This window comes from Bidens hawaiensis, unplaced genomic scaffold (assembly GCF_021521415.1).
Source record: "Bidens hawaiensis isolate Kalapana, Puna unplaced genomic scaffold, B.hawaiensis_p1.1 tig00015383_1, whole genome shotgun sequence".
Lineage (NCBI taxonomy): Eukaryota > Viridiplantae > Streptophyta > Magnoliopsida > Asterales > Asteraceae > Bidens > Bidens hawaiensis.
The window spans coordinates 385630-393845 of record NW_027492371.1 but is presented as its reverse complement, the minus strand read 5'-3'; positions in this window follow the sequence as shown (position 1 = coordinate 393845).

Genomic DNA, 8216 nt, shown 5'->3' with positions numbered 1-8216 from the left:
AACAAGTTGCTAAAAGTGTTGCCATATCCAAAAAGGTAATTGCTTTATCAAAACTTAGTCATTTTATTTGATATACACATGTTTTCTAATGAAAATAATTTTGTTATAGCAACATTGTCGACAATATGTTTCACCAATGTTCCTGAATAGAGTTGCTAATCGAACAAAGCTACGTCGAGTGTTTGCTCCAAATGTTTCCAAACAGGGGCCAACAGTTACAATGGGTGAAACAAACGACGGTAATAAAGGAACAAAGGGAGTTATGACTCTTGTAGATGGGAACAATGACGAGTATGATGATATATTTCTAGGTATCATATTTTTCAATCATAATGTTTATTCAATTAAAAGTAGGGGGTGTTCACGGTTCAGTTTAAAACCGTGAAACCGGTCATCGGTCTGGTTTCAAAATCAGTTTTTATCAACTTTTGGTAGGTCATTCAGTTGGTTTAAAAGATCTTGTAATATTTTACGGATGGACTAAATTTTTTTAAGCATAATATTACGTACATTTAAAAACAAACTTTCTTCGAGTTGCTGTCCCATTTGGTTTAAAATTACGTACATAATATCAGTTGGTTTAAAAACATATTACTAATTTTTTTAAGCATAATATTACGTACATAATATCAGTTGGTTTAAAATCAGTTTTTTAAGCATATTTTACGTACATGCAACACTTCCTCTTGAGGTCTTCAAATACTTTATTCGAGTTGCTGTCCCATTTAAAAACAAACTTGTATGAGAAAATGTAAAACATTGGTTTCTAGGTGAAAATGTTCTCATATATATAACATTATATCGCAGGGTGCCAAAAAGATCAGTGAGTTAGAGCTGATTTGTATACGGGTGCCAAAAAAATTTCACTTATTTTATGTAACATGTTGATATTCAAAAAACTTTATTAACTGCTTGAGTCATTGACCAAAAAACCACCAAAATCAAACCAAGAACACCACTCATTAAAAGTAGTTTTTTATAATAATTTACTCTTTTGTGCTTTCAGAAGGTAATGAAGTGGATATGGAAGTAAATGATGCTAATCAAGATTATGAGTATAATGATGTGGACAATACGATACATAGTAATGATCAACATGACATACAAATGGCGAATCACGTAAATTTTCAAGATGAAGAGCAATTACAAGGCTCTGAAAAAGAAAGAGAATCATGTTATTTAGAAGGTAATAGTATAGGTAGGCGTAAGAGGCTACGTATCACTTCTACCGTCTCTAATGAGCGTACTGAAGACCATGTTGACAAAGATCATGTTGAAGACCACCGTGTTTTTGATACTCAAAGTCATGAAACTAGTGAAATACAAGGTAAAACTGTCAACAATCTATAGTGATGCTTTAGAAACAAAATGATTGTAGATATCTCCAAACTGTATTAAACTGGTTTGCACTTATCTGTTTTTTTAACATGTTAGGTGCTTCTAAAAAAGTTAGAGGCTATACTCAAAAGGCTGAAACTTGGAAGATGGATAGTACACAAAGAATAGTTGTCTCATTCAACAAGTTTGGAATTCCTATTGGGGATGAAGGTAATGAATTAGTTCAATTTCTTGGGACGCTCGTGAGGATGCCTAATCATGTATCCATAGAACATTCTGACTGGAGAAAGGTTCCCATACGAAACAAAGAGGACATGTATTCGCTCGTTAAGGTATATGATATTTATATAAATTTTCAAACTTGTAGTCTTATGTTTACATATTGTTTGCATCTTGTGTGTGGCCTTTAATTTGTATGAATCTTCAAGTGCACTTATAAATTACTAAGATTTATAACTTTATGTGAAGGCTACTTATGGGAATTTTTATTTGCAGTCTAAATTTTTTATTCATCCCAATGAAACAAATCATATAAAAAATTGGATCTTATAGAGCATGGGAAGAAAATGGAGAGCGTGGAAAGGTTGCTTAAAGGCACGTGCATATGATCCAAGCCTTACTGTTGATGAAATCGTGTCACAACAAGTTAAGATTGACAACAGATTAAATCCATCTCAGTTTAAAAAACTTGTTACTAGTTGGTTCACTCCAGAATTTCAGGTAACAAAGTGTAACTTTGATTTTTTTTTTATACAATATATATTGTTAATGAATCGAATAAAAGATTTCTTATCATGTATTAGGGGTGTTTATTTGGATCTCGGGTTAGTCGAGTAAGGTTATTTGTTTATTGGGTGTTAAAAACTTTTTTCAAATAACGACTCCAATAAGGTGTGTTTATTTGACATTTGGAAATCGGTTTTTACGAAATCGTGTCGGGCTAGGTGATTGGGTAATGGCTAAAAATAACGGCCTTATTTTGTATTTATTTACCAATTACCATAGAAAGCATGTGAGGTTAAAAGATCGAGCTGCTCAAAGATGAAGGAGCCTCATTAGTGGGACAAAGTCGTTTGCTAGACTTGGTCATGAAATGGTATTATTCTAACTATTTTTCGCATTTTGTATTTTATTTTTTGGTTTTTATCTACTTTACTAACCATCAGACATAAATTATAGGCAACGAGGTATATCCAACACGAGGTGAATTATAATAAAAACGCACACACGTAAAGATGGAACTATTGTTGATGATAAAGCTGCTCATGTTGTGGTAATGTGTTTTAATATATATATATATATATATATATCATGTATTTGTTTTATTTTCTTTTATGATTAGTTATTTTATTATGTGTTTAGGCTTCGTTAAAAGATATTGCAAATGACTCTACATTTACGCCCGGTGATCCAAATGATTTTACAAATGATGACAACTCCGAGTTAAAGGCCCAGAGAAAAGAGGATACGTTCGATTAGTTGGAAGGATGCCGACCACAAAAAATAATGTTGCTGCTTCGACAGATTCACAAACTATAGATCAACTAAAGAGTGTAGTTAGTGCCATGGCTGTCATTATCCAAGAACATATTCCCAATGCAAACTTGTCTTCAATTTTAAGCAATATGAACATACAGGTAATAACGCATGAACCATTATTTGCTCTTTTATATATGATTATATGTTCATGTACTAGCATTTGTTTCATTTTTATCTTTTAGGTCCCTGCTGTTGGTTCTTTGGTCCATAACAACTCTGTATCAGTTTACGAAATATCATCAAAAATCCATGATGATAATGGTAATTAATATTTTTATTATTATTTTTTACTTTTTTGCTATATAAAATGGATGTCCTTATGTTGTAATTTTGGTATGAAGTTGATCAGCCAAAGCTTTTCATATTGCAGGGCAAGAAAGGCGTTTGGATAATTGATTTTAAAGTTTCTGTTGACATTGCAGTTAAGGTAATATGTTGGTTTTTTATCTAACTGTTAGGTGTTTAGGCCGATTGAAAAAAGAAGAATGACTTTCACAAAAAAAAAAAAAAAATCTTCTAGATTTTTTTAATCAACACTAATGCTTATTTATATGGTTGATGATGGCAGGGCAAATTTCAGAAGAAGCTTTGGAGCTAAGTTTTATTAAAGTGAAATTATCATCTTAAAGAACGTTTAGATTTATCATGTAAACATTTGAAGTTTTGAACATGTTACGTATTACACAGTTCTTACTTTGACATTTGGAATATGTTTATGATTGAACTTATTATTGAAGTTATAATATTATGATTTCTACGTTATTAAATGTTTATGTTATATTGCAAATCTTGTGATTTATGAGGCAAAATTGTGTGCCACTAAAAATAGTACACATATTAAAATAAAAACGCTTCTAGTGACATAAAATTTGTGTCACAAAGTTGTTTTTAGATTGCGGCAAAACAAAAGTGTCACTAAAACTAGTATATATATATGTGTGTGTGTAACTATGCTAACTTTTTAAAGACACAAAAATTGTGCCACAAAAGTCTTTTTTTATATTGTAACAAAAAAAAAGTGCCACTAAAAGCATAACAACTTTGTGCGGCATATAAAAAAAGTGACACTAAAAGGCTTTAGCGTCAGCACTTCTAATGACACTTTTTTTGTGCCGCATATTCTTAAAGGGGTCTTTAGTTGCATTTTTTTGCTTTTTACTAGCACTTTTTGTATGTCACTATATGACATTTTTTTGTAGTGATTGAAGAAGAAGCTGTTACAACAGCAAGATTTCAACATTTGTTTGAAAGAATGAATATAGGAAACAATGGTGCATCCACTTCAAGACATTACAATGAAGAAGCACCAGAGTTTCATGATGCTGAAACAGAATTGATCATTGAAGAACCAGAACTCAATGAATCAAATCTTGACATAAGTATGTCTGCTGATATGATAGTACAAACTCCTTATGTTGAAAAAAATCATCCCTCTGAAAACATCATTGGAGACATAAATGAAAGAGTTGCTAGAAGCCACTCTGAAATTGCAAACATATGCTTATACTCCTGCTTTCTATCCCAAATAGAACCCAAGAACATTGTTCAAGCACTTAAGGACAACAATTGGGTGGAAGCAATACAGGATGAGTTGGCACAATTCAGAGACCTACATGTCTGGGATCTGGTTGATAGGCCAAGAAACAGGTCAGCAATTGGCACAAAATGGGTTTTCAGAAACAAAAGGGATGAGAGGGGGTTGGTGATTAAGAACAAAGCTACACTTGTGGCACTGCCACTGGGATGCCTTCAAGAAGAAGGAATAGACTTTGAGGAAGTCTTTGCACCAGTTGCAAGACTTGAGGCTATCAGGATTTTTCTTGCATATGTTGCCTCAAAGAACATTAGGGTGTTCCAGCTTGATGTTAAGTCTGCATTCCTAAATGGAAAGATTGATGAAGAGGTGTATGTTGCTCAACCTCCAGGTTTTGAGGATCCAATGTATCCAAACAGGGTGTATAAGCTAAATAAAGCCCTTTATGGAATGCTTGGTTGGGAAAAGGGTGAATGGTCCCAAAAGGGACGGGGTAATAAAGAACTTGTTATTCTTAACTCTTGGGCTCAGGAATTCCTATATAACTTAAGTGACACAATAAAAGCTTTTTCTCTTCTTTTATTAACTGAAGGTTCTTTTGACCAGGTTAGACACCTGTTTCAACAGGAAAAATCCAGAATATGAATATCTCACCATAAAGTAAAAAAAACAAACATGAGCTACGAGGCATTTCTCAGGTTGCATCAAGCTCCTAGAGCATGGTATGATGAGTTATCAAACCATGTTCTTGAAAATGGTTTCCAAAGGGGAGCCATTGACAAGACACTCTTCTACAAAAAGAGAGGATCAGATTTACTATTGTTACAAGTCTATGTGTATGATATCATATTTGGTTCAACAAATGAACAAATGTGTATGGAGTTTAAAGGGGTGATGAAATCCAATTACAGTATGAGTTCTATGGGAGAAATGAACTTCTTTTTGGGTCTGCAAGTTCAACAGAAAGCGGATGGGATCTTCATTTACCAAACTAAATATGTGCAGGACATTTTGAGTAAGTTCAAATGTCAAGAGTACAAAACAGCTTCAACTCCAATGGACACCAAAGAAAAGATGATAGCTGCTGAAAAGGGGGAGCCTGTGGATGAACATGAATATAGAGCCAAAATTGGATCCCTGATGTATCTAACTGCTACAAGACCTGACATTATGTATGTTGTATGTGTGTGTGCAAGATTCCAAGCAAGTACAAAAGTCTCCCACATGAATGCTGTCAAAAGAATTTTTAGATATTTGAAGGGAAGACCAGACTTAGGGATTTAGAAGTCAACCTCTGGTGGATGTCAATTTCTGGGAGACAGGCTGGTGTCATGGCAATGCAAGAAGCAAACCACTGTGTCCATATCAACTGCAGAAGCTGAATACATTGCTACATCTGCTTGCTGTGCCCAAGTTCTCTGGATTCAGAACCAAATGCTGGATTATGGTTTGAATTTTCTGAACACTCCTATTTTTATTGATAATACTGCTGCATATTTTACTGTTAAGAATCAATTTCAACATTCAAAGAATAAGCATATTGAAATCAGACATCACTTCATCAGAGATTGCAATGAAAAAGGTTTGATTGAGATGAAAAGAGTTGATACAAGTGACAACTTGGCCGACCTATTCACCAAGCCACTTGACAGAACTAGATTCAACTTTCTTTTGAAAGCCCTGGGGATGATCAACTCAGATGAAGTTTGATTGAGGATGTGTGCTTAGTATGTGTCTCTATGTGCTAATTGACTATTCTTGATTGAGGTCACACACACTGAATGTTGAATGAACATGTTATGAATATGTTACTTGTTTGATGTTAACTGATATGTGCTTAAGTGATTATCTGTGCAACCTATGTATCATTGATGCTAACGATTGATTATCAGTTAACTGTTTTGATCTTATGATAAGTAGTTTGAATTGTCTATGATAATGAAATGCTTATCTGATGTCATGAGTGATTATCTGTTTATGATTGCTTGAATATGTGTGTTATCTGATAATCTTGATGTTATTAGGATAGGATAGACTATGAATGTTAGAAATGTCTGCTTGTTTTAATGATGTTACGAATGATTAAGATTTGAATATGTTACAACTGTTTGTGTCAAAATATGTCCTTATGTCAAAATTAAAGTTTTCAAATGAATTTTTGCATAATCACAAAATTTTGATCAAAACATGAGCAAGTTGTTAATGGTGTTGAGATATGATAATACTATTCAGTTCAAGCTTTGTAGAAGTTTAAAAGAAGGAATTTTCAATGAAAAGTCTCAAGAGTTACTTTTGCTGAAAATTATGTCACTTGCACAAGTGTGATAGGCATATACTTGTATATGTTGGTCCTGTCATATGTTTTCAGACTGATAGGATAGCCATAACCTGGAAAACTGAAGGTATTTGGGGCAATCTGTAACTTGTTTTCTCTTTATTCAATTAAAACTATGTCAATAATTCTGATTTGAAAGGTCATATACTCACATATATGTTTGGTCCTGTTGACCACTTGTGGTCAAACAGGATAGCCATCAACCAGTCAAATAGAAGATATTGGGGTGACTGAATTTAAAACTGTTTAAATTTGGGAAATGATAGTACATTGACTACTTAGCTAATCATGTGGATTTAATAGGCCAAAAGGACACTTAGAACAGTCATTAACATGTATGGTTACTTTCTTATGATGTGTAAAATCTAAGGTGATATAAACATAAATAAACTGCTATGTCTTATGTGGAGTTACATTGATGTCTATGCATGTTCCTATATAAATCTTTCCAAATGATAGGCAGAAAAGTGATTATCCAGTCATACACAAGATTGTTGGTTTTTGGTTACCCAAAATGAAACATATTTTAAAGAATGACAAAGAACAAATGTGAACAACTTTAATACAAATAATTTAGTCAACCAAAAGTTGATAAATGTTCACAAGCTTTTATTGAGAAAATACAAACATGAGGGTTAATAAGAGAACTACAAGGGTGGAGGCAATAATATAAGTCCTTTATAAATCCTGAATGAAAGGCCTGTTTATCTAAACTGTAAGTCCAACGTTCAACCTCAAATAAGTTTGTCAGTTTGAAAAGAAATATCAAATAAATAAGTTCTGTCGTCAAAAGTTATTAACCAAATCCAGGGGGTCAAAGTCAAATTGGTGTGATCTGGAGAGAGCCAAATAAGCCTTGAGAATTGATAAGGAACATCATAAAACAACATGTGTTATCCATTAAGCAACATGCACATTAAATGAACTTAATCATATCACCAAAGAGATGAAATTCATGTTAAGTCTAGACCTACTGTTGACCTGTCTAGTTTGTCATAATAATGCTGAGAATGAAGTATTGAGAAAACTACTTAGTCAATATGATCCCATTCCTGAGATCTTTTCAGTTTATAAAAGAAATTGTTTTGAAGAGAAACATAACTGAAATTTGATCTCTAAATGCACAATTTGCTCTTAAACTATGATCTTTAATGATATATATATTTGACAAATTTCCTTGGTAGAATTTTTATTGTTAAAATTAAATGACAAGTGGTTTAAGTCAAAAAGTGTTGCATTTTGCCTTTAATAGGTTGAATATGTAGGTTCGGGTAAGGTTTGATGTTCTCTAACCTTTCCGGGCACAAAACAGTTGAATATGCTTGAATATGTATTTTCGGGTAAGGTTTAATGTCTTATAACCTTTCCGAGTACACTTAGATGTTTTTATCTAAGTTTACTATTTCCGGGCACGCTTTAAAGTATTTGATACTTTTCGGGTAGAGTTACTATTCTAGTCACTTTCAGGGC